General features: G+C 44.1%; 1 protein-coding gene across 10 annotated transcripts in view; it reads left to right on the forward strand.

Moving 5' to 3' along the window:
- Positions 1-2,074: 2,074 nt before the first annotated feature.
- The window catches only part of ATP2B1 (ATPase plasma membrane Ca2+ transporting 1), a 108,850-nt gene continuing 84,040 nt past the window's right edge, over positions 2,075-26,884 (forward strand). For 6 of the 10 annotated variants that reach the window (XM_040980943.1, XM_040980931.1, XM_040980933.1 and 3 more), the window contains exon 1: positions 2,075-2,328. The gene's annotated coding sequence lies outside the window, so the exon portion shown is untranslated. Of the gene's footprint in view, positions 2,329-2,652; positions 3,010-26,884 lie in introns of those variants that run through there. The other 4 variants (XM_040980952.1, XM_040980932.1, XM_040980982.1 and 1 more) reach the window with 3 other exon arrangements.

Consider the following 26,884-nt stretch of genomic DNA (forward strand, 5'->3'; position numbering starts at 1 on the left):
GTTAAAATATAAAAAGCAAGCTATACAGTACACTTATCCTGACGGTGACAGTAAAGTTTTATCATGTATGTGAGTCACATTTCATTAAAATGCATACAAATATGCTCGGAGATATGTCTGTCTCCAAATAGATCTATGCATTTTCATTCACGAACCTATATAGATCCATGAATAAAAAATGTATTACAATTATGTTCTAAAAGGATGTTCAGTCATTTTTCATGACCACAATACTTTAGGAGCATATACTGTATAATTGAGAACTGCAACAAACAAACCCATAAAATGAACAGATTCTGGCTTATTCCATTATCCTCTCTGCTAGTGTACTATAGCAATGATTCATCCATCACTTTAGCATCAAATTCTTGATGAAGTAGGATGTATAATTCAATTTTCTATTGTGACTCCATTGGAGGAAAAGTTGGAGCAGAGCCAACGTGGCTTGAGCAGCTCGGAGGCTTTGTGAGCGTTATTTCAGGAGGAGGGGAGGCTGCCGTTGACCTAGGCGAGGTCTGGTTAATTTGCTCTTGTGTGAAGGAGGTTTGCCAGAGTGTCACGGCGGGGCTATTTTATTGCAGCATACCAACAGATGCTTCAACAATGATGAAAGAAAAAAACGTTTTCATCCTTCTCAGGGTCGCCTGTGCCTGTCAAGGGCACAGCCCGGCGCGCTGGTATTATGTCCAACGTGCTGAATACGTAAACTGACAAAAATGATTTTCGATGGGAGTCTCGGGGAATTTTTGGTTTTTAAACTTCTTTTACGTATTTGGTTTCTAAGCCATTGAAGAGTAAATAATAGATGCCGTCAGGTCGTGAACAGACAGAACGCACCATTTCCCTTGCCTGTGAGCTCTCTCAGAAGGTTGTACAAATTTAAAATTTTCCAGTTGTGGCGTGAAGGACTGGAAAACTGCAGAATTTATGTCCCCGTCAGGAAGTAGGGGTAGCGAAAATAGCAGTGAGGGAGGAGGTCTCGGCTGGAGCAGGGCTGCGTGGTTCAAACAGGCGAGCAGACGAAAATGAAGCGCGGTGGAACTTAGCTAAGGTACACATCCTTAAAAAGGTGTTGAGTAGGGGAAGGCAAACCGTTTTCTTTTTAAAGTAAATGTCACGACGGGTGGTTCCCCTTTTCCTTCTGACTCGCAAAAACATCTTGAAGGTTGGGACCGGGCGGGTTACCTTTCAGCACCTCAACAGTGCAGGTTCCCCTTGGTTTTTTTTTCTCATTTCCTCTTTGCCTCAGAAAGGAAGGCGCGGAGCTAAGATGCTACAAGTGAACTCAAAGAGCCACCAGCTCGGCCAGGGTAGAAAAAGCACTCCCCCCCCCCCCAACGAAAACGTCGGGGTTCGAAGCGCGGATCCCGCAAGGCCTGTTCGCGAACGCCGCGCTTTTTAACCCCTCAGGTGCTGCAGCGGGTCACCCCCGGCCTCCCCGCGCCCACAGCCGGAGTGAGCTCTCTTCCCCAAGGAGGAATCAAGCCGGCAGGCACTTGGGTCACGGCCGGGGACTGGCATCCAGTCCGGTGTGGAGCAGCGGCTCGAGAGTCCGCCTGTCCTGGCCAGGAGCGCTTGGCCTCGCCCGGCCAGGTCGGGGGGCCCGGAGGGGCGCAGTCCCCCCCGGGGGGCGGGCGGCACGGGCGGGCCCTCCCTCCCCACCCCAGGTGAAGGACGTCCGCACTCCTGCGGCAGTCATCGCTCTCCTGCCTCCACACGTCAGGGGAGCGGCCGGGCCCCGCGCCCGAACAGCAGCTGTGACGGCCCGAGTCGCCGCCCCCTCCATCTCCTCCTCCCCCGCCGCCCCCTCGCTCCCCACCCCACCGCCCCGACACGTCATGGAAACACGGACGTCAGGCCGGGCCAGCCAATGGCAGGCGCCGGCAGCCGGGAAGGGGCGAGGGCAGCCAGCCGGCCGCGGCGGCGCTCGGGCTAGGAAGAGCGCGAGTCCCCCCCGCCCCTGCCGCCCCTCCCGCCCGCGCGCGCGGCGAGTTCCAAGCGTCGGGGGCGCGCGTGCGCGCGGGGTCCGCCCGGGGGCGCGCGCCCGCCGGGCCCTCCTCCTCCTCCTCCTCCTCCCTCCCTCCCTCCCCTTAAACGCCGTCCCGGGGCCGCTCGGCTCTCAGTCCCGGTCCCGGCCGCGTTCCCTCCGCGCGCGCGCGCGCTTGCCCGCCCCCAGGCTCCCCGCGGGCCGCGTCACGTGACCGCGCCCAGCCAAGGCGGCGGCGGCGGCGGCGGCGGCGGCGGCACTGGCAGCGTGAGCAGCTGGGCCGCCAGCGTGGAGCGGGAGGCGTGTGGGTGTGAAGAGAAGGGAGCGCCAGACCGGAACGGGTGAGTTTGTTCTCTCCCTCCCGGCAGTCGTGCGTGTGTGAACCTGGTGCAAGCCGGGGGTTGGTGGTGGTGGTGGTGGGGGAGGGAGAGGGCCCCCCCTTGCACCCCGATCCCCAGCCTTCCCGGGGCTCGGCCCGTCTGCCCGCGGCTTGCCCCGGGAGCCTCCCGCCCCGAGCGCGGGGAGCGGGCGTGCACACTCCGGCCGCAGCTGCCGCGGAGGCCGGCGGCGTGAGGCCGGCGGAGCTGCCCGTGCCGAGCGCGGCGCACCCAGTGTGCGGCTCTGCGGAGCCGGGGAGGCGGGTCCTGCGGGGACGCGGGCGGCCACTCGGCGGCTGCCGGGCTCTGGGCGGGGGCCGGCCGGGCGCCGCCTCCTCCTCCTCCTCCTCCTCCTCCTTCGCCGCCGCCGCCTCCTCCTCGCGGTGCAGCGTGAGTAGGGAGCTCCGGGTGCTGGACGCCGAGCGTCTGGGCTCCGCGGCCGCCTCCTCCCCGGCTGCAGCCGCTCCTCCGCGTGGTGGCCCGAGCCCCGCGAGCCGGCTGCAGGACGCGCCGACGACGAGCTCTCCCGCCCCACTGCCCGTTCTCGGCGCTTTTCCGTGTTCCTTCGCTGCCCCCTCCCCCGACCCTCCTGCAGCCTCCCTCTCCTTCCCCACCCTCGGAAAATGGTTCCCGTTGCCGGGCGAGGTGAGTGGCGGGGCCGCCGCCCGCTCGCGGCCGGGGGCCGCTCACCTGTGGGTGGGGGGCGGGTGGCGGGGTGGGCGAGACGTCGGGTGGAACCCTCCCCTTCCCCCCGCAAGGTCGGGGCTTCGCGGCGGGGGTCCTGACAGCCGGGTTCCCGAGGAGTTGGTGGGGGCGCTCGGGTGGCCCCTGGCAGGTTGTCCCCTGCCGGGAGCTTCTAAAGGTGAGCGGCTTTCCTCGCGGTGCGCCTCCGTGCCGCGGTCTGGCCGGGGAGTCGCTGCCCCTCGGCCTGGGGTCGGGGCTCTGCGGGGGCTTCTGGTCTACACTCGCAGCCCCTGGACTTGTGGGAGCCGCCTCGGCCGCGCCACAGCCCATCCCGCCACTGGCCGCCCCCGCCCCGGCGCGTGGTGACCTTGAGGGCAGCACTGCCCGTCTCCCTCTCCGCGCCCTGGGAGGGTCACCCCTCTAATCCTCGGCTTTGGCCCCCCAGACGCGTTGCGGGCTGGGAGCCGGAGGTCCCCAGGCCGGGGTAGCTGATGGATGCGTGTCAGACAGGATTGGTGATTCCCCTGGAGTTGGAGAGGTGCCTAGCCGCTCTCCCTACACCTCGCGTCTGGCCCCCGAAGATGTTCAGGGTTGCTTCCGATTGATATTTGTGGACTTAGTTTAAAAGGGGAAAAGAAGAAGGGGGCAAATCAAACAAACAACCAATCCTGGCTCCTGCCCTCCCGGTTAAATGGAAGGGTCAGCGAGCGGTAGGACGGTGTTCCAGGCGCGGGGGTGGGGGCGTGCTCCGTGGGCTCGGTCCTGCCGGGAATCCGGCGGCGGGAGCCGGTTGGAGACCCCTGATTCTGCGCCGCCCTCGACGGCCAGGTTGGTCTCTGCGCGCATCTCATGCGCCAGTTCTCGGACTCGCCCGCACTGTGCGTCTGGTGGCCGTGCTGGACTGGAGGGGGGCTCTGCCAATGCGCAGGGGCTCGGCCCGCCTCAGCAGGCGCGTTTCTGCCTTTCCCTTGGGCACGAGCGCTGCAGACGGCCGCATTTGGTGCCGCGTGCGCTACTTTTCAGGGTTATGAATAATCTAATGACTCCTGTTGGTATCGATTGCTGTTCTTGATTAATTAGTTCTGTGGATTTTTTTTTTTCATTTGTGGGTGGGTATATGCGTTGATGTGGACTGCCTTTCAACATGGAAGCCTTTGTTTTTTGTGCTTAACCTCCCCCACCTGAGGACAGTCTTGTTTTAAAATAAGGCTCTCATTCAGCGTGGGTGTGTTTTATAATAAGAAGTACTTGTAAGGGCCTGGTTTGCGTGAGACTCTCGCCCGGCAGAGGATGTGTAACCCCTTAGATGGTGGCCCACGTGAGTGAAGGGAGGGCCCTCGCCTCTTGCCCTGCGACCAGTCTTCCCCAGACTCCTCGTCCTTGTGTGTGGTGCGGGAAGATTGGGGGGAATGAAAAGGGATTGGAGGGGACTACCTTTTTAACTTGGATCTCCCTCCTTCTGTTGGTGAACTGAAATTTGAGGGAGATTGAAACGTTTTTGCTACCGAAGCCTGTGAAAGCTGGTGTGTGATAGGGGCTCGTGTAACCATGATTTCAGCGCAATGTGTTAGTCTCTGCTTTCCTTCGGATAAGACAGTTAAATTGCTGTAATTAAGGGTGGATCTCTTTCCTGATTTTGGCTTAGGTCTAACTGCATAGGTCTTCGCAGAGTAACTTACTTCTTACCATATAGTCTGCAACAGTGAGTCACTTTTGGGTGAGTTGAGGACAGAGCGCCACCTTTTAATTTAAAATTTAGTGATTTTCTTTTATTAAAATGATGAAAATTCAAAGGATGCTGTCTTCTGTCGTAGCTGTCATTACTGGCATCCCCGTTTTGATCAATTAGGGAGAATTGTCTTCATTTTTCTGTATTCTGTAGTCTTTCTGTGTTTGGAAGCAATTTCTCCTGTTTGGGAATTCGTGTTTTTTTTTTTTTTCTTTCAGGCTTTGAATATAATGTAACATTCTGAGATGAGAAGCTAGTTTTGATTCTTGCTTACAATAAAATAATAGATATATTCATACTCCGGATCAATTTAGGAGAAAAAGGAAAGGCATAGCAGCGTTGTAGATAGCTGTTTGAAGCTGCCTTTGCCACCACAGAAAGGCACTTACCACATAAGAGTGGTTTTAGAATTTTCCTTTTAAGTTACAGATTCTGAAACACTCAAAATTGGTGGAACTATTAGCCTTCTTTGAGTAAGATATAGTTAGCCTTTTGTTTGTCATCTCCCAACAACTTGCCTTTTGTGGTTTTACTGAGGATTTTACTACTTATTACTTATTTTGAATAATACAAATGAGCACTTCCAGCAGGAACACTTACATCCAAAGTTGAATAAAGACCGTGCCAGAAAAAGCGGTTTCTGAGTATGGCTCCTCTAGAATGCATCTCACAAAAGTAAATTTGTAATTCTTTAAGAACAAATGTTGTAGTGGTGGAGAGTGCTGAGATTTCCTTCCGAGTTCATTCACTTGCTCCCTCTATTCTCCCTTCTTCGCTTATCAAAGAGTTAAAGTACACAGTCTCTTTAGACACAGGGCAGTTTTTAGATTATTGTACTGCAGATGTAACATGAGAAAAGACTGAGCTCTCAAGTAATGAATTGACATGAATATCACCAAGTATAGTTTTAATTGCATAGTGCAAGATACTGCCCTCGTATCTGCATTTAAGTTTTGATTGAACACGTGCCATTTCTTCATGGACTTCTGTAAAGCATTAGCTGCTGGGCTGTAGGTAAGTCTTTAGCTAGAATTAAACAACAAAAAAATCTGCTTGAGTTGAAACATAGTTTCTAACTGTGGCACATGGCTGCTAGGTGAAAGCACAGTGTTTGCAAGCAGAATCATTTTCCATTGTTCTGTGGGCTTTGATAGGATCCTTGGTTTGGGGCTTAAATTTACTAGTTCTTGTTTGACAGACATAGAAACTTCTTTTGTGATGAAATAGTCTCTTGTCATGTGAAATGAGTTTTATGAGGAATGGCCACCTAAAAACTGTTGGTGGTCTTCTGCTAAACCAAACAACAACAAAAAGAATATTTGCCCCTTAAATTGTATGCATATGTACAGTTTTTAATTCTGAAATTTTGTCAGTAATTTGAAGAATTTGGATCAGGAAGCAGAAACATGATGTAAAATTTTGCATCTTGGGTAAGTCTATAAACTCTACAAGTTAGAAATAATAGTTTTGTAGCACATTATGATTTATGGAAAGGTACAGTAGTATATTGGAGAATATATAGTGTCTGATGTAACATTATAAGGAAAAATTTATATAATAATTATGGAATACTTTTGCTGGAGTGTAACTTAAAAAATTTTTAATTGTTTAGATATGTTACATCACATACATTATCTTGTTAAATTTTATTATACTAATTGTGTGGAAGTACGAGGGTGATATTTACCATTTTTAATAATCGTCAAAACCTATAGCTCATGTAATTTTATTTATACCTTCACACAAGAAACAGATCTACTACAAATGGATACAAAGACAGGTCACTGAACATTCTTAGGTTTTGTAATTGCAGCTTCGTTCAGTAGTGTCTGGTATCTAATTGATTCTGAAAAAATTAAATTTTGTGTGCTGCAGTGTTTTTATGGCCTATGCATTTTGATTTTTCAGCAATCTATAAAGATTGCTTCTAGGTTATAACAGATCCTGGAAGAGCCTGATTTTGCTGTCTTAATGCCTTTGATTTATGAAGGTCTTTACAACTTGTCATAGTGTCTCATTTGAGTCTCATGGTGACTAATCCTGTGTTTGGAGTGAAATAGATGCAGTTGTATCCCTTTGGTTGAAAGTAAAATGATTTTTCTGGGCCCTAAGCTCACAGAACTAGTAGGGAGGATGGCGAGAACTGGGCTCAAGGGGCTTCTGGTTTTTGCTTGTTGCTCTGTTATACATGTTTATGTGAGTCTAGGAAAACCTAGCTTCTGATCAGAATAAATTTAATACTGGGATATAAATAGGTTTGTTTGTGTTTTCCTTTATGAATTCAGTCATCACTTATATTTGGTATTAACGTAAACAGCTGATTTATTTAACAGCGGAGTAAATGAGTTTGAAGTATTTCAGATGCTGCATTATTACTGGATTGACTTTTTAAATTTGATTTTTTTTCCAAATCTGTTGGTCTTTGAAATGACTAGGATTGTCTTAAATCCCGAGTTAACAAAGTGAGCTGTATTAAAGTTTTGTTTAGCTTCTTCTATAATTGCTTATGCACTTATCTTCTGCCACGTTTATTCTCTTTTTGAAATATTAATTGATGTGTTGAAATTTAAACATTTTACGAGGCCCTAGATGAGAGTTTAGTTCCTGACGTGTAATGTACTGCTGCTAGTGCTGCAGACAACGGGGCTTCAGCAGCGTGTGCGTGAAAGCTACCCTGGGGCTGTTACTGGAAGTGCAGGTGTCTTCCCATTGCCCCTACAGTGTTGATTCAGCACATGTGGGGTGGGGCCCAGCAGTCCTCATTTTGAGAAACACTGACACTGAATTATAAATGAGTTAAAGTTATATGGTAGAGATGCCTTTATAAATCAAGAGGACATCGCTGGTGCAATTGATTTTGAATATAATTGAATTACTGCTTTCCAATAGTAGTTGTAAATATGATAGCTAAGTTTACATTATTGATGTTGGTAGGTTTTGTGATAATTTTCAAACAGGAATTGAAAATATTTCCATCATCTACATGTAGTCTTCTCAAAAAATCTGTGCAGTCTCTTTTTCTGACTGTTTATTTGTCTGAAGGAGTTACAGAGAATGAGACGGAGACAAGGAGTAAGAGACAGCATCTTCCATCTACGGCTTGCTGTGCAGATGGCTCAAGTAGCCAGACTTAAGCCAGAAGCTTCTTCTAGGTCTCCCATGTGGGTGGCAGCAGCCAAACTCTTGAGCTATCTGTCACTGGTTTTCCCAGGTTACTAACAGGAAACTGGAAGGGAAATGGAACAGCCATGGCACAGTGATGCCCATTTGAGGATGCCTGTGTTGTAGGCCAGGCCTTATCTTTTATGCCTACATTACTTACATGTACTGTCAATTCTTAGAGAATGCTGTGTCTTTACATTCAAATCTTGCTGTCTACATTCCCAAATGACTTGAATAATGAGGCTTGCTTTCATAAAAATAACACTGTGTCACTATGCTGTGTTGTTAAAACATATAGGCCTTATCCCAGTTTTTATTTTCTGGTTAGAAGGGCTTTGCATACTGTTTCTAACCAAACAGATAAACTAGTAGGTAAATATTTATCCTTACTAATTTCAGTTAACAAGCAGCTACTCCAGTAGGTTAGAGCTGAATGGCCTTCTAAGAATATAAGTGATAGCAGACTGATAGTTTATCATTCTGGCAGCTGAAACAAAAATGATTGCTGTTTCACTTAAATGTTAAGTAGCTTGTGCAGTTCTGCAGTGTACTCTATGGTCCATTTGATCTGACTTTTGAAACTATTTTGGCATAGTATGGTATATTTTACCTGCCTTTGAATAGTTTTCCTACTTAAAGTCAGCTTTTAAGTGCAGTTGTTTTGTTTCGTTGTTTTGTTTCATTTATAGTAATATTGTAAATAGCTTATATCTGCCTTTAAAATACAATTTATAATGAAATTGATTTTTAAGGCAGATCCGTTTCAAGACAATGCTGACTGTGTGTTTCCTTTGTTCCAAAAGCTTAGGTTGTTGGCTGCAACTTAAAGTAAATTTAGGAGTGACAGGTTGATTTCCTAGTGATTGTGGAAATAGAAATTAATATGGATTTCTGGCAAAGAGATCCAAATATACTATGGCAAACTTTTAGCCTTATTCTTTGAAAGCTATCCATTCAATTGAATTTTCCTAGTTCGCAGTCAGCTGTTCTAATATGTAGTATTTTGAGTTGCTTTAGTAGGAATATTATTTGGCATGTCTAAGTAAAGCAATTTCCAACCATACAGTTTCTCAAAATCTGTACTACTTGCATTTGTGTTGATACTACTGACACTTGGACCTCTGAGAGAAGACCAGGGATAGGTTTTGAATGGATGCTTGCTTACACTGTGAAATCTGAGATTGCATTGCTTAACTGTAAACTGATATGACTACTGTACAGGGCTGCAAAATTTAGGAGTAAAATTTATGCTTTCTGAAAAGTAGATCTTAAAAAAAGTTAGACTTTCACTTGAAAGATGCTTTTAAAGTGATTTTATTAGTTGTGCTATAGACCTACATTTCATCTTATTAACCCCATGAGTTCTCCCATAGATGAATTAAAAAATTATCCTGTACTCCCAGGAGTTAAGTTTGCTACGTTGTTTAGCTATGTTTTTTCTTGAGAGAGTTATCATTTTTTATTTGAAAGGCAGTGACAGAGAGAAGGAGATCTTCCATGAGCTGGATCCCTCCCCAGAAGGCCAGGCTGCAGCCAGGAGCAAGGAACACCATCCTGTGGGTGGCTTTCCAGGCACAGGAGCAGGGATGGAGCAGTGAAGTAGGGCAGTGGGGCCTGGAGTCAGTGCTCTGATTACACTGGCTGCAGCAGCTTAGCCACTGTGTCCGTGCTGGTCCCAGCTGCTGTTTTTAAGTTTTTCGGAGGCAGAGAGAAAGAACAAAAGACATGAAGACAGAGTTCTCATCTACTGGTTTACCGCCCAGCTGACCTCTGTAGTTGGTGCAGGACTGGAACAGGGAACCAGGACCATCATGGGAGCCATCATTGCCGCCTTTTCAGGGGCTGTCTTAGCGGGGAACTGGAGTCTGGAGCTGCAGCTGGGAATGAAACCCAGGCAATCCAGTGTGCAACATGGGTGTTGTGTGCACCAGGGGAGACCACCTGCTCTTGGGTACTTTAGTCTACTCTTTATGTTTGTGCTGTTTTGCTTTTAAACTACTTATTGCTGTCATTTTTTCACTAGAAAATTACTGATTCCTTATTTTTTTTTTCAAGGTGCAGCCTGGCTCTGAAGACCTTTTATAAAGTCAGTTTTCAGAAATTCTCCAGAACATGGAGTCTAAGAAATAGTAATAGAAATTTTGCGGAGGAAAGACAAAACTAAAATGCATGCCTTATGCATTTTCTCTTTTGAGACTTTTTTGACTATGCCAGTATGGATTAGTATTGGTTGCACTTATCTAAATGTGATCAGTATTTTGTTCCCCTTATTCTGCCTACCTCCCTTTAATGGAGTAGCTCCCCTTTGCCTTACCCAGGGTTGGCACTTTGCATACCTCCAGGGGATGGCATTCACTCAACACTCAAAAGGCATTGCATTTCCTAGAGTTGAAAGCTGTGTTGCACGTACAGAACCACAGGTTATACCCACAGTGTGATGGTTGTGTGATCTGGTGATCTGCCCTCCATTGCTGTGAGTTCCTTTGTGTTTTTCCTCTCTGCTGGTAGACTCCCCAGTCATCTACACAGCCCATGTATTATATACCCTTTTTGTCTTGGTGGTTTCATTTGGTGATAATACAGTGGAGCTAAGACAAGGCTTCTTAAGGATATAGATAATTTTTTAAAAAAGCTTAATTTATTTACTTGAACGAGTTGAAAAGAGAGGAGAGACACACAGAAAAATCTTCACTCCCCAAATGGCCACAGTAGCTGAGGCTGGGCCAAGTAAAGTCAGGAGTCAGGAGCCTCGTGTGGGCCTTCCACATGGGTGCAGGGGCCCAGTGATCTAAGCCGCTTTCAGCTGCGTTCCCAAGTGCATTAACAAGGAGCTGGATCTGAAGTGGAGCAGCTGGGACTTGATGTCTGTACTGTGGACAGTTAACCTGCAGCACCACAGTGCTGAGCCTGGATCAGGAAAATTTTATCTAGCATGTAGAGGGTATTTTTACATTTGATTTAAGAGTTAGATGTTGTGCTTGCATTGTTAAGGTAAAGTGGAAAAGGTTGAGTAAGTGTTTTTTGAGAGGATATGTCTAAATCATTCTTTGTGCCTTTGAAATTTTAAACTTGTTAAGGATTATTAGAACAGTTTTTTTACTTCTGGGAGGTAGTCACATTTTATAAAATACTATTAGTATAACAGAATTTAGCTTTTGTATAAGTAGTAACCTTTCCATTTCTGAAGCTGGGAGCCAGGAACTCCATCTGGATCTTCCATATGAGTGGTAGGGACCCAGGTGTTTGTGCCATATTGTGCTTTCCCAGGCACGTTAGTGGAGGTTTGGATCAGAAGCAGAGTAGGCCAGATTTGGATCAGGACTGTGACGAAGGATGCCTCTGTCAGAGTCTGTGGCTTACCCGCTGTGCCACATACCAGCTCCAAGATCGATGGTTCAAAACAACTTCTTGTACTGCTGTTTCTTTTCATTATTAGGATTTATTGAATCAGTAATGTAATAGTACATTGCATGATAGAAAATATTGTAATTTGAAGCATACATTATGATTTAAAATTGAAAATGTGATGTTCCTACAGCTGCTTTCTTTCTTGGTAGGAATGAGTCTTGAAATGTATTTATTACAAGCTCTAGCTTTTTTCTTTTTTTCTTTGGTGAGCTGAAAGTGAGCTGTTGTGGCCTGGTGCAGAAACACAGCAGGTATGCATCAGCCTGCGTAGGTGTGGGGTCTCTGTGTATCTGTACCGCATAGTATGGTTAGTCTTGCAACCCACTGCCTTCTCCGAGTCAAGATGGAAAGCTTGGATTTGACTTTATTATTTCTGTTGAATGCTGTGTGTTATATAGGATAGTAATTTCAAACATAAGGTAATGAATGATTTATGTATATTCAATACATGAACTGTTAACATTAAGATATGCTTAAAAAAAATGAAAGCTGCTCCCAGAAGTTACTTTCCAGTGATTAGTGTTACTGAAACTATACAGGTGCAGTGCTGTTGAATGTTCTTTCAATCTTTTTAAATTTCGTAGATCTAATTGTTGAGTTATTACAGAAGGAATTATGGGACTTTCTGCTTATTTAGCAGTCTTGTTAAAAATTGTGATCAAAGGATAATATGGATATTGTTTGGTAGTGAAAGCAATCTGAAGTCAGAGATCAGTGAAAGTGGGTGAAAGTGAAATGAGCGCAGTGATATTCATCTTTCTAATCCTGGGACACATGGGAATAGACTGCACCTTGCTGTTCCTAAAGCCTGAAGTTTTGTTAGAGTGAGGGAGTGATGGTATAATTGCTTAGAGAATGACTCAGGCACGCCAGGTTTACTTTGCATCCTTTGTGACAGCTAATACCATAGTTAGCGATTATTTAGAAGGCATGGGTGTAAAGAGAGGGCTGAGAGCTACGGCAGTTGGTCTGTAGAATGGGAATGAGACAACGTCACTGAGGAAGAGGAGCTCGTTCAGCGCTAAATCCCCCCTGCACCTCAGGTATCAGAGAAACAGGTAGCAGTCAGCCTGCAACACAGAGCAGGTTTAGGGTGGAGGCTGGAGTTGGCTCTGGACTTCAACGCTGCTTTTTCCTCTGTGTAGTTGAAATCTGGAGACCACCTGGCTCTGTCTCCCTCTGATCCTCTTGTCGAAGCATCTGCCACCTTTCTCAGAGCTTGTGAACCTTCATGGCATTCCCGTGTTTGACTGAACCTTGCACTTTTGGGTTTAGTATTTATTTATTTTGTGATATCATAAGGACTTTTCAGATTTAAAGTTGAGTTTTATCTGTGCCACTAAAAAGCCTGCTGTCTTGAGGTCTGGTGCTATAGACTAGTGGCTTAAACTCCTCGCCTTGCATGTGCCGGGATCCTGTATAGGCACCGGTTCTAATCTCCGTGGCCCTGCTTCCCATTAGCTCCCTGCTTGTGCCTGGGAAAGCAGTGGAGCACAGCCCAAAGCCTTGGGACCCTTCACTTCACTCTTGCGGGAGACCTAGAAGAGACTCCTGGCTCCTGGCTTTGGATTGGCACAGCTCTGACCATTGTGCCCCTAGGGGAGTGAATCAATGGACGAAAGATCTTCTCTGACTCGACTCGTCTCTGTATATTTGACTTTTCAATAAAAATAAATCTTTAAAAAAAAAAGCCTGCTGTCATATATCAAGTCACTTTTGTTTCTTTGTTACCTCCCTAGGAAATGCACAAAGTCCGAATTTATTTTTTCTTTTGGAAATTTGGTTTTCAGAAAAATAAAAACTGATCTGGTCATAGCAGATTCTCTCCACTCCACCACCACTTTTTTTAACCATTTCATTTTTCATACTGTGAGGTTTGCTTTATGGTTTTTTTTTTTTTTAACCGACTTGCTGTCATTCAGTACTTCATTTGTGACATGCAGTCTTTCGCTGGTGAACATACTTACAGAAATAAATTATCTGAGGCTCCAATTAAAAAGTTTTGTTACAGATTTATGTTATCTTATTTTATTTCGAAAGTCAGATTTACAGAGAGATGGAGAAAGATCTTCAGTCTGCTGGTTTACTCCCCAAGTGGTCACAATGACTAGCGCCAAGCCAGTCTGAAACCAGGAGCCAGGAGCCTCTTCCAGGTCTCCTACAAAACTGCAGGGTCCCAAGGCTTTGGGCTGTCCCTGACTGTTTTCCCAGGCCACAAGCAGGGAGCTGGATGGGAAGTGGAGCTGCCAAGATACAAACTGGCACCCATATGGGATCTCGGTATATGATCGAGGCTCTTTTTGTTTGTTTTAAAAGGATCATTTATCTGAAAGGCAGAATTACAGAAAGAGAGAGAGGTCTTCGTTCTGCTAGTTCACTTCTCAAATGGCTGCAATGGCCAGGGCTGGGCCAGGCACAGCCAGGAACCAGGATCTTCTGGATCTCCCATGTAGGTGCTAGTATCATCCTCTGCTGCTTTCCCAGGTTCATTAGCAGGAAGCTGGTTCAGCAGTGGAGCTGCCAGAACTAGAACCTGTGCCCAGTTGTAATGTCAGTACCAAAGGCGATAGTATTATCTGCTAAGTCACAGCTCTATTTATGCTGGCCCCAGAGAGTTGGCTAATAACTACCTTTCTTTCTTTTTTTTTTTTTAAAGATTTTATTTATTTATTGGAAAGTCAGATATACAGAGAGGAGGAGAGATAGAGAGGAAGATCTTCCGTCCAATGATTCACTCCCCAAGTGACCGCAACAGCTGATGCTATGCCGATCCAAAGCCAGGAACCAGGAAGCTCTTCCGGGTCGCCCACATGGGTGCAGAGTCCCAAGGCTTTGGGCTGTGCTCGATTGCTTTCCCAGGCCACAAGCAGGGAATTGGATGGGAAGTGGAGCCGCCTGGATTAGAACTGGGATCCCGGGGCGTTCAAGGTGAGGACTTTAACCGTTTGGCCACGCCTCCGGGCCCTAATAACTACCTTTCAGCTGTGCTTCCTGCTAAACATACGCTAAGATGAGAACAAGAGAATCTATTTTTTTTAAAGATTTATTTATTTTTATTGGAAAGGCAATCTACGGACAGGAGAGACAAAGCTCGCCCATCTGCTAGCTCACTCCCCAAGTAGCCTCAGCATCTAGAGCTGAGAACATCTGAAGTCATGAGATTATTGTGGGTCTCACTCAGGTGCAGGGTCCCAAAGCTTTGTACCATCCTCTACTGCTTTCCCAGGCCACAAGCAGGGAACTGTGTGGGAAGTGTAGCAGCCAGGACACAAACTGCACCTGCTTGGGATCCTGGCACGTGCTGGGGCATGAGAATGTTTTAAGAAGCATAAATCCACAAAGTAGAAGAGATGCCCATGTCACAATTTTGCATGGAGATGACTTGGTAAAAGCTGAGTTCTAAGCCGGTGATGGAAAAGGCCAGAAGCCCCTCAGTTTACATTACAGATTTTTCCAAAGGCCCCAGCGTTGGGAGGAAAGGCATGACTGGAACACTGACTGAAGAATGGAAACATTTGATATGCAGGTATCTTTCTCCACTGTGTGTGGGGAAATCTATTCTGCTTTGCAGAAGCCTGGAAGCCTGTTGCCCTGGAAGGCTGATGACTTCTGGAACATAGTTGAAAACCAGGGTATTACACTCAGAACCAATTAAGAATGTACATATTTATGTTAAAATTCATAGCCTTCTTTCATCACTCAGCGTTCAGGATGCTGGCCAGGATAGAAGTAGCTTCGAAAACATTGACTTGTACCAACCAGATCACCCTGCAGGGATATGGAATTTGGTGATCCAGGACTTCTGTGTAGCGTGTGTGTGTGTGTGTGTGTGTGTGTATTTACACACACACAATCTATCTTTGAAGGCTAAAGTTTAAAATGAAGTTAAAGCACTGCTAAGCATCGTTGGTAGAGGTGGAATTTAGTACTAAAATGAATAGCAGTTCAAGGATTTCTAAGTACTATTCCCAGTTTTCTCTGGCTGGAAAGTGGGATAGAGGAGCTTAGAGCACCATCATACATACATCATGCAGGCCTACATATATGCATGAACTCTGTCTCCAAAAGAGCCTTGGACTTCTTTTAACAAATTGCATGCATGTAAAAGTTTGTTAGTACCAAAAAACGAGTATATGTATGGAATGAGTTTAGGTGTACAAATAACCTAGTTATCAATCAGTTCCTGTCTGTTCATCTCTTGTCTTGTGTTACTCAGAGAGACTCTAGAACAGCCCATATTTACAAGAGTAGAGTCGACTTGACTAACTGTGTGTGTTTGAAGATAATCTGGACAAGTTAAAGTCTTTCTTTGATTCCTTTCTCATGGCTTTTCCCATTTGGAAAATATAGCTTCCCTTGTTTCTGTTATGTAGAACAGTTGGTTGCTATATTTGGGTTCTTGTTCTTGTCTTCCCTTGGGATTTCCCTTTACCACCACTGCATATATACTCCACGCAGCTCATAAAGACGTGTAAAAACTTTTTTTCTGCAAATTATTACATATGTGTTTCTTGGTAAGAGTCTGCTGTTCATTTTCTTCATTTTTTCATCTGGATCAGTATGTATTTATAGATATTCTTTGTAGTGTTAGATTTTACCCCAAGGAATTGTTAGCCTTGACTGAGAAACCTGTTAGCAAATGATCAAAGTGCACTCTTGTAGGTGTGTCTTAATAGCTCGTCATTTTATTATTTATTTAAAATAAATCTTTATAGAGTTACAGAGATGGGGAAGAGATTCATTGTTCCCTCCACCCACTGTTTACTGCCCAGGGCTGGACCAGAAGGAAATCAGGATGCGGGAACTCTCCCTGCCTGGATGCAGGGGCCCAAGGCCAGCCTCTGCTGCTTTCCCAGGCGTGTTAGCAAGGAGCTTGATAGAGGTGGCCAGCATTGTGGTGCAGCTTAACTTCCTGTGCCATAGCATTGGTCTCAGTTGGTCAAATTTTGAACTTCTGTTCCCCTCATCAAATTCTTGTCCTCTCTGAAGAATTTGATATTTGAGTGAATTTCTTCTTGCTCTTTCTTTAAAGGAGATAGAAACTCAGTGGGAGGCAGCAGTACTTCTTTAAGAGATGTTAGAATTCAGAAGGGGGAAAAAAAAACCCTTGATGTTCTTTTCTCATGGAACCATGAAAAATAGCCTGTATTTTACTGTACTTACTCTGACTAGCTAAAAGGAATTTAAAATTATTGAAACAATGGATACCTATGTAGCTGTTTTCCGCTGCCAGGTAGAGTTCTAAATATTTGCAGATATTAACTCTTTAAAATGATAGCTTCTGTAGAATTTTGTGGGCGGTGGGCAAGGTATTCTCTTAGAAAAAGGTGAAAGGAATTAATAATGACTTTAAAGGAATATCCTAAAATACAGTGACTTACAGAGCATTCTACCAGTTAAAAATGTAGCAATATTTTTAGAAAATATAGAACATTGTACGTAAACCAAAATTACCCATAATCTTACTTTTGAGCAATAAGTAGCTTTAACATTTTAATTATTTTTTATCATTTAGAAATGATTATGCTTGGTAATACAGGTATGCTTATGCCTTTTTAAGAAACTACAATTTTCTCCTATTATTGAGCTCCTTTATTAACATTTTAGTGAGTGGAATATTCCATTTCAGCGCTATAGAATGGTTACTTTATGTTTTGGTTTTGAGTTTTCCCTCAGCTAGTTCTCCAGTAAGTATCTATTTATAGATGTCTGCCTTCATTTGTGATTACTTCATTTGAAATTACTGGGTTTAAAGGACTCTGGTAGTTGTGATCTTTTGATTCTTTGTTTCTGGCCCTCACTTCTTTGGGACTGGTCAGGATACTGGGATTCTTTGTCATTTTTGGCTGTGTGCACAGTCTGTTCCACTCTTAAGGCTGTGCTCTACTTTCTCAAATTCTCATTGCACTTCTAAAAACTTGCATTATGCTGTTTACGTGTTTGACACCTCCATAAGATACTTGATTTGAGAACAGGTGCTAAATCTATCACTCGCCTTTGGCACAATGCCCTATTTATACCCTTGAGGTCCTGACTCTCACTGAGCATCTTGTGTCCAAATCTTGAGCACAGAATGATGTGTCAGTTGAATCTCATAAGTAAAGATGAGAAATACTTAGTTTTAACTACATTTCCACCACCCCGATCGTAAGGAGTGGAGTTGACTTTTCTAAGTAAAATGCTAGTAAGAGGCCCACAGAAGTTAAAACAGTTCTTTCAAATTGCTAGTGAATAGATCAGCAGTTTTCCAAAATGCTTTTTAATAAAATAATGTACTGACCATTTGCTTCTTAAAAGTAATGGAGTTTCAAGTGTAAATTTTTTGTTAACAGAAAAGTAACTTTTGGGTTAACTCTTACTTACGAAATTCAATTTAAACAGATGAGACAGTATCCCAAGAGGCCTTTTCTTTGATGTTGAGGTTTTTTTTTTAACCCTAAGATTTCAAGCGTTAAAAATGTGAGTTTTGGAATAGATTCAGTTGTTTAAAAAGTATTCACATGATTTGCACTCTGCAGAGTGGAGATGCTGGTACGCAGTTTCAAGTCTGCCTCAATATGTCCAACAAATCGCTGGTTTTCTTTCTTGTGTGGTGACTGATGAGATGGTGTATGCTTGCAGGCACCAGTGTCAGTGTATGTCCAAGTTCCCTTCCTGATGCTGAGTTGCTTTCTGAAGTGGATGAGATGTGCTTTTTCATATCTCCCTATATAAGTACAGCAGAAAAACATTTTGTAATTTGTTGTCAGTCCTACAAACTCCAGTATTTTTTTTAAGTTTTATTTAATTTTCTTTGAAAGTCGGATTTACAGAAGGAGAGACAGAAAGATCTTCCATTCGCTGGTTCACTCCCCAACTGGCTGCAACGTCTATCTGGGATTAAGCCAGTTGGAAGCCAGAAGTCATGAGCTTCTTCTGGATCTCTCATATGGGTGCAGGGTCCCAAGGCTTCCCAGGCCACAAGCAGGCAGTTGAAAGGGAAGTGGAGCAGCTGGAATACAACCCGGCACCCATGTGGGATCCCGGTGCATGCAAGACAAGAACTTTAGCCACTAGGCTACCACACAGTGCCGTTAAATAGTTTCTCTAACATTGTACCCTGTTCTTCCAGTTCTGAGTGGTGATCTTTGTTCTCTACCTTTGTTAGTTTTGAAAGATTTTCTGAGTTGTGCTGAAATCTGTATCCATACACAGCCAGCTCTCTCAGTGTTGCATTGCGTTGTAATTTTGGAATAGGATTACTGTCTCTGTCATGTATACCAGTGGCACTGCGTTTAAAGTAAATGTTTCCCCCATTACAATTGTACTATCAATGCTTTTGAAAGACAGGAAAGACAGGAAACTCCTTCTTGGAAGAAAGGCTTTTTTTTCCCCCTGCCATGCTCTTGCAATATATTTGATGCTGGGTAGTCCTGTACTGCAGATGCCTCAAGAAGTTTAAAGAATGAAATTTGGATTGGTTTTGGGTTTGTGGAATAATAGTTTAGATTTGCACATGAACCCAAGGAAGTGAAGTTATTGTTGAATATCATGGGTTACAGTAGCTTTGGGGGCTTTTAGGTTAAGATATTAGCTGCAGAAATAGAATGTAATGGAAGAGAGGGATGAGGAGGGATTATGTAGTTGGATTGATACACATTTGTGTATCTGTGTATTTGAACATTCAAAACATGTTTTTCCCCCTCCCTCAAGTAATGCCTCTTAATTACTTAGAAAAGTTACAAGTGTAACAGGATGATATAAATTAACTGTGCCGTGACATTAATCTAAAGTTGGCATCCATGAAAAGCAATCTTCTTGTCCTGGAATGCCATCCTAGTGTTATGTGGAATGCCTTGGGAATGGGAAGAATCAAAGGAGCTTAGATAGAAGAAGAATGGGCTGAGTTGTGGAGTAATTTCTCTCCTGACCGGAGGCTGTCATGTATCCAGTTTCCTGAACCATGTAAAACAAAGTAGAGAACCAGGAACTTGGCAGGAAAAAGCCTTCTAAGAACCCAGAAGTCAGTACATCCAGAAGCTTACTGGCTCCCTCTCTTAAATGTGTGCTTGGTGCACTCAGTCATACATTTTGCTTACTTTTTTCCCAGCATATTGCAAATGAGAGGAGGCAAGTTAAAGAAACGAGATGTTTTGAGTCAAACACAAAGTATCCCAAGAAAGAAATGACAGGTGACATTTTGGTAATCTAAAAGGTGTTTTAGCAGTCTAAAAGGTGATTTTTCCCCCTTTCTCCTGAGTGGCCAGCCTTCTTGTGTAGCAAATTAAGCCATTTCTCTGCCTGAAGTGTAGACATCCCATCTGGTCACTGTCCCTGGGGTATCGTTGTCTAAACTAGGCATGTTTCTGGACTCAACATGAGACTGCTTCAAGAAGCCTTCTGTCCTATTCCGAAAAGTGGGTGCTTCTCTCTTGGTACTTTACTGACTGACTATGTGTCCTGTTAGAGACTCTGTGCTCCAACTCCTCCCTGTTGCTGCAATGAGCAAGCCTAGTCATAATAAGAGTTAGCTTACTGTATTACAGACATGGCACAGCCTGTTCGTTTGTATATCGTATTCTCCTTGCCCGGGTTCCTCACATTACAAAATACTGCTCTGCATGTGAGATCCACTTCAAAGGTCATTTCTTTGATGAGGCAGGCATTCCTAAGCAGGTTCCTTTCCCTGTTTGTACTCCCCGATGCTTTAAGTTCAGTGTTTTCCTGATTTCTGAAACATCAGAAAATATGTTACTGGTTGTTGTGCAATGCAAAGTGAAAACTAAATACACAAAAACTTTTACTAAGTGGTAGAAGCGTGTTCTCCTTTCTTCTGTGTAAATTCCGTAAGTCAGCTAAATAATTTTGCTAATTGACGAAAAGCATCATACTAATACGTTGCTCATTATAGTCCATATTCTGTTATCTTAACTTCCTCAGTAGATTGTCTATAACTTTGAAACCTTATCACATTTTCTTTGAATTTCCTATTGATTAATCTCATTTTTGTTTCTGTGTCCTTAATTTAGTAGTGACCTTGAGTACTAAAACTTAAAAAGGAAGCATTGTCCTTTCTGAGTTTGAAATTCTGAGAATTGACAAATTCTTTTCATTTTAATTGCTTTGTTTAAATTCTGATAATATGGGTATTAGCTTTTGGCTTCAGTGTAACTTATAGATTTTTCTTTTTTAAAAGATTTGTTTATTTTTATTACAAAGTCAGATATACAGAGAGGAGGATCTTCCATCCGATGATTCACTCCCTAAGTGAGCACAACAGCCGGTGCCGAACCAATCCGGAGCCAGGAACCTCTTCCAGGCCTCCCAGGCGCATGCAGGGTCCCAAGGCCTTGGGCCATCCTTGACTGCTTTCCCAGGCCACAAGCAGGGAGCTGGATGGGAGGCAGGGCTGCCTGGCCTAGAACCGGTGCCCTTATGGCATCCCAGCGCATTCAAGGTGAGGACTTAGCTGCTGGGCCACGCCGCTGGGCCCAATTTACAGATTTCTGAAAGATATTTTTAAACAATGATTGTGGATTCCAGGGACTCAACCTGAAAAGAAGGATGGATTTCCTGTTTTAGGGGTTTAAAAGGCTGGGAAATGGAAATAATGATCATTAAAGTCAGGGGAACACAGTATTTTTGAGTGTCATTTTCTATCTGTCTGCATGTTGTCCCTCTAGTTAGCCTGATTCTCTGTGTTCTGATTGCTGTGTTGTACTCAAGGATCAAGCACTGTATGTGCCATGCTAAGACTTAAAGAAATAATTACCTTGAATGATCACTTATTGGTTTAACTGTGACTTCAGAAAGTTGTCTCCGGTATCTTGTGATGTGTTGTCAGGAGGGTTTTTTTAATATGAAGTGTTAAAATTTGTCTTCATAAATTTTAGCTTAGGCAGAGATTTTATAACCCAATTTCATTTAATAAATGAGAACTTTTCAATTTGGAGAAGAATTTGAATATTTTAATAATAAAAGACACAGATGCAGACTCTCGCTTTAGTGTAGCAACGTGGGTTTAGCTTGGCAATTTGAGATAATAAACGATTCGGTTTTTTGTTTTACGATTCGAAGAAGACTAGTTGCATCGAAGTATGTTGTGTTAATACTTGGTATCTGGTTTTTATAGTGGCATTCTGAGTTGATGATTCCTTTCTCTAAAGTCAGGAGTGAGTCAGTGTGCCTGCCTGGATGCTCGTTGGCTGGAGAACTTTGGGCTGTTTCTAGTCCACTGCTCTCCTGCTGCCTGTTCTTGAGCCTTTAGCTGGTCCCCAGAAGTTAAAAGTCATATCAAAAGCTGGATTTCTGCCTCCTCCGCCCCACACTTGCATGTTCTTAGTTGACTTTTTAAAAATATTTGTTTTTCTTGAAAGTCAGATTTACAGAGAGAAGGAGAAACAGCACGATCCTCTGTCCACCAGTTTGCTCCCCAAGTGGCTGCAACTGCTGGAGCTGATCTGATTTGAAGCCAGGAGCTTCTTCCAGGTCTCCTGCGTGGGTGCAGGGTCCCATGGCTTTTCCAGGCCATGAGCAGGAAGCAGGATGGGAAATGGAGCAGACCGGATTAGAACCAGTGCCCATATGGCATCCTGACACTTGCAAAGTGAGGATTTAGCCACTAGGCCATTGTGCTGGGCCCTCTTAGTTGAGTCTTAAAATGCTTGTGTGTTCCCCCAAAGATTGAAGAAGGCTGCACCATTGCCTAGAGATTTGGGTTATTCTTACTGACAGAAAAAGGCAGATTTAAATCTAGTTTAGCTGCGGTGTAGGAAGATTGTTCTGCACATTTAAAGTGACAAGCAAGGAAGACTTGGTATTAAAAGCAGACTTCATCCTGCCAGAAGTTTTAGGGGAAAACAGTAATTGTTGAAATGTAGTATTTCTGATAATACCAGGGGAAAAAATTAAGATCTGTAGTAGAAAACAACACTTGAGGTTCTGGAGCGCACTCATGTCAAAACTAACTGGTAAGTAATAAATTGTAAAACACATGTTTATTCATTTGTTAAAAGCACATAATTCCATTGAATTCATCCACAAGAAGGAAGAACTCATTTGGGCTTAGGGTGTTGACATTCTGAGTTGATTCAGGAGATTCTTTATTGCAAAATAATTGCCTTTCATAAGGCATTTTCTGTAATAAACAGTTTCTGTGATACAATATTTCTACAAACTTCTCTAGTAATGAAATTTATTAGCAAAATTACTCCTGATAATACATCTTCGAAACAGTGGAGACTTGCAATCATTTAAGGCACTTTTAAAAATAGGCAAAGTGCTACACGAAATTTTAAGATCGTGCAACTGGTTCCCCTCTCTCCTTTTTTTTCCCCTTTCTTTTTTCTAAGATTTATTTATTTGAAATACAGAGTTAGAAGGAGAGGCAGAGACAGTTTTCATCCGGGGTTCCTCCTCACATGGCTGCGGTGGCTGGGCTCAGCTGGAGCTGAGCCGGAGCTGAGCTGGGGGATTCAGATGGGATAGCTCTGAACAGCAGAAATGTATTTCCTCATAGTTCTTGAGGTTGGAAGTATAAAATCAAGATGTCAGTAAGGCTGGTTTTCACCTTGGCCTTGTTTCTGTTGTGCACACCACGGTGTCACTTGGCTCTTAAGGATTCCAGTCCTACCTGGTAGAGCTTTATGGTTAAGACCTTATTGAACACCTACCACCTTACAGGCTGTGTTCAGGGCATTCACATTGGAACACAAGCAGAAGAATCAGAGGGGGCCACACAGTTCCATTTCCCTCCCACAAAAATTAACAAATTCACACTGGTACATGAAACTTTCATGGAAGGCGTGGTGAGGCCTCAGCTCTGGAGTTTCCCTCTCTCCCTTCCTTCCTTCCTTCCTTCCTTCCTTCCTTCGTTCCTTCCTTTGTTCCTTCGTTTCTTTGAAAGGTGGACCCAGCTTGCTGAGAGCAAAAGAGAATCTTGGATTCTCTGATTCACTCCCCAAATGGAACTGGGCCAGACTGAAGCCAGGAGCTTCTTAAGGGTCTCCTTTTCAGGGCTGTCCTGTGCTGCTTCCCCAGATGCATTATCAGGCAGCTGGGTCTGAAGTGGAGCCTATAAGGGCTACCACACATGCTACACCACAGTGTGGGCCCACACATTTGCCTTTGTAACAAGTTCCAGGTGATACCATTATGTGATAGCTGGTATCACCAGTTGAGGGTGGGAGAATGGTCATACTGTGGCAGTCCCTGTTGTCAGATTGGCTTGACTGTGTGGCTTAGGAGAGGTGCTGCAGAATGCTTTTAGCTAAGGTGAGGGAAACTCCTGACGGGAGGGAGGAATGAGGGGCACTGCAGGTTGCTGATTACGGAGCTGCATGCTCTAGGAGTTTCACCTGGCAGTGGTCTTGCGACTGTGGTGCACGATATCATACGGCGAGAGAGATGGAGTCCAAGTGTCTGTTGTATTACTTTGTGTTCTCTCTGCCCCAGTTTACAAAGCTCTACCTTTGTGACTTAATCAGCAGATCCACCTTTTAATACTGTCAGTTTCTGCTTTTGCAGCTTAAACTCCTGCATTAGTTCTGGGGAACAAATCCGGTTCAGATTGTAGCCATGATCTTGCATGATCTAATTTGAAGTCCTTCTGTAATATTCTTATTGGACAAATAAGTCAGAAGTCTGCCCAAATGTAAAATTAAGGGCATAGATTTACGTTAAAATTAAGGACATACCTCTGTGTGTATGTTAAAAAAAAATTGCCATGGCATTTTTGCATACATTGCTAATAAATTGTCACCCCAAAGCTGTACATTTATTAGCTTTCCGTTTAACCTTGGTATATTTATCAAGAAATGGTATTTTAGCATAGTTGTATTTTCATTTCCCTTACGACTTTCTATTTTCATGAATTGTTTGGAGCTTTTTTCTTAGCCCAGTCAACTTAAAATGTTTCCTTGAACATATTAGGAAAATTAAGTCTTTTTCTGTGACAATACCAAATTTGTACTTGAGTCTTGACTGTGCCGATGCTGGGTTTTGCCATGTAGAAGTTTACCTCTGTGGCCAAATTTATGAATCAAATAATATCTCTGAATTTTTAAGTCACAGTAAGGAAACCTTTTCTTCTTTTCTGGTTATAAAAGGATTCACTTGTGCTTTCTTCCAGTTCTGTAGATTTTTAAAATACATTAAAAAATACATAACACACACACACACACATACTGTTCCTTTTGGAATTACATGAAAATTGTATATATCTAATTTTATATTTGGATGACTGTTTAGTCGTTGCATTTATGGAAAATTTCATGTTCTAAATGATTTAAGTTGGCATTGTTTGGTCCCCGACTCCCATTCCTAGGTGGTTTGTTGGCCAGGATTTTAGTTCAAGAGTACAAGGAGAGGAAGACACAGAGAGACAAAGGCACTGACCTTCTGTGCACTGGTTCAATCAGAAGTCCATAGCAGCCTGGGTAAGGCGAGGCAGAAGGCAGGAGCCAGGAACTCCATCTGAATCTCCCACATGGATGGCGGGGACCCAAGCCCTTGGACTGTGATCCACCATATCCCCAGGTACATCAGCAGAGATGCGCTGGAAGCAGAACAGTGTCTAACCTGTACTCACAATAGAGGATGCTAGTGTTGCAAGTGGTAGCTCAACAATAAGGCTGGCCAGCCCCACAAAGCACATTTTTTGAATGGGTACTGGTGATAGGCTATAGGAGTACAAATGATCAGATCTTTAAGAAAATAATTGATTAAACATAGTACATTGGGAATCCTTGCCAGTGTGGAGCCAGAGCTATTTGCAATGCTGCTGGAAGGGCCCTGGGAAAGTTAATGTGGAAAGGAACAGGCAAGAGGCTTCCCTAGGCCTCATGTTTAGATAATAGATTGAAAAGAGGTGCTTCTGGGCTCAGCGTGATGGTGCAGTGGTTAAGGTCCTTGTCTTGCACGCCTGGGATCCCATATGGGTGCCGGTTCTAATCCCGACAGCCCCGCTTCCCATCCAGCTCCCTGCCTGTGGCCTGGGAAAGCAGTCGAGGACAGCCCAAAGCTTTGGGACCCTGCACCCGCGTGGAAGACCCGGAAGAGGCTCCTGGCTTCGGATTGGCATAGCATCGGCCATTGCACTCACTTGGGGAGTGAATCATCAGACGGAAGATCTTCCTCTCTCTCTCTCTCTCTCTCTCTCTCTCTCTCTCCTCTCTGTATATCCACCTTTCCAATAAAAATATAAAATAAATCTAAAAAAAAAAAAAGAAAAAAAAAGAGGTGCTTCCTCCCCCAGGCAGGGGAACAGAAATTAACACACTGAGGAAAGGAACTGCTAGATGAACAAACTGTATTAGGAGGCTCCCCCTTGCTGTCGAAGTATAAATTCCTCAAACCCCCGTCCCCTCCATGCACACGCAACCACCTGTTTTTACAAGTTTGATGCTGTAAATAACCTTTCGTTATTGAACATCAGTCAGTGATCCACATGTAATCTTTACCAGCTCTGTGCACCAAGTCCGTTGCTGCTGGACAACAAACAATAGGCAGGGGTTTGTTACTTTTTCTCTTTTGGTTTTTGTGGGATCCTTAATTTTCAATTCCCTGCCATATCTCCGAAGGATACCTTCTTTATCAGCTTGTAATTTGGGGGGCTGTTCGTTTGTGTTGTATACCGTCAAAGCGCAGTGTTTTGGTACTTGGTGTTTTGTCTTTTGTTGTATTCTCTTTCTCAGTGATTTTGACTGTGCATCATCTGTGTATATACCTACAGGTTGCTGAGGCAATGGGAACTCTGTTGAATCCGAAGTCTGTGGTATTCTGTCTCCTAACAGTACTGGAAGTCATGTTTGGTTTTATTTTTACTTCTTGTGGTTTTATACTTTTTGAGGAGGGATATCGGAGTTCACATTATTGTCGTCATCTTCCTTATTGATTATAGAGGAACTTTGAACTTTTTTTTTTCTTCCCAACTTGACAAATAAGAGAAAGTGGTTGATGGAATTCTTGTTTGCGTGTTTATTTCACAGTGGGTGCCAGAAGCTTGAGCTGGAGCGTTTGCTCCCAGAATTTGCATTAGCAGGAAATTGGAGTCCGGTTTTCATCCCAGGTTTGTGAAGGAAGCATTTTAAACTGCAGGGCAAATGATTGAGCTCTAAGGGGCTCTTAGGATTCTTAGGTCCTGGTTCTGAAGACTGACTTCATTGGATGGAGTGAGGCCTAGGACTGTGTAATTTTTAAAAGGCATTTCTGATTATTTGGATACAGAGATAGTTTTGGAAATTGCTTACCTTCGAACCAGGGATAAGCAGACTTTTTGCAAAGGGTCAGATATTAAGTATTTTAGTCTGGAGAATGAGTATTCTTTGTATTTTAAAAGGTTTATTATTTTGTTGTTGGAAATTCAGATATACAGAGAGGAAGGTCTGTGCATTGATTCATTCCCCAGGCGGCCACAATGGCCAGAGCTGAACTGACCTGAAGCCAGGAGCCTGGAGCTTCTTCTGGGTCTCTCATGCAGGTGCAGGTCCCAAGGCATTGGGCTGTCCTCCACTACTTTCCCAGGCCAAAAGCAGGGAGCAAGATGGGAAGGAGGGCCAC

The sequence above is a fragment of the Ochotona curzoniae genome, unplaced genomic scaffold (assembly GCF_017591425.1).
Source record: "Ochotona curzoniae isolate NIBS_2020 unplaced genomic scaffold, NIBS_Ocur_1.0 contig_1014, whole genome shotgun sequence".
Classification (NCBI taxonomy): domain Eukaryota; kingdom Metazoa; phylum Chordata; class Mammalia; order Lagomorpha; family Ochotonidae; genus Ochotona; species Ochotona curzoniae.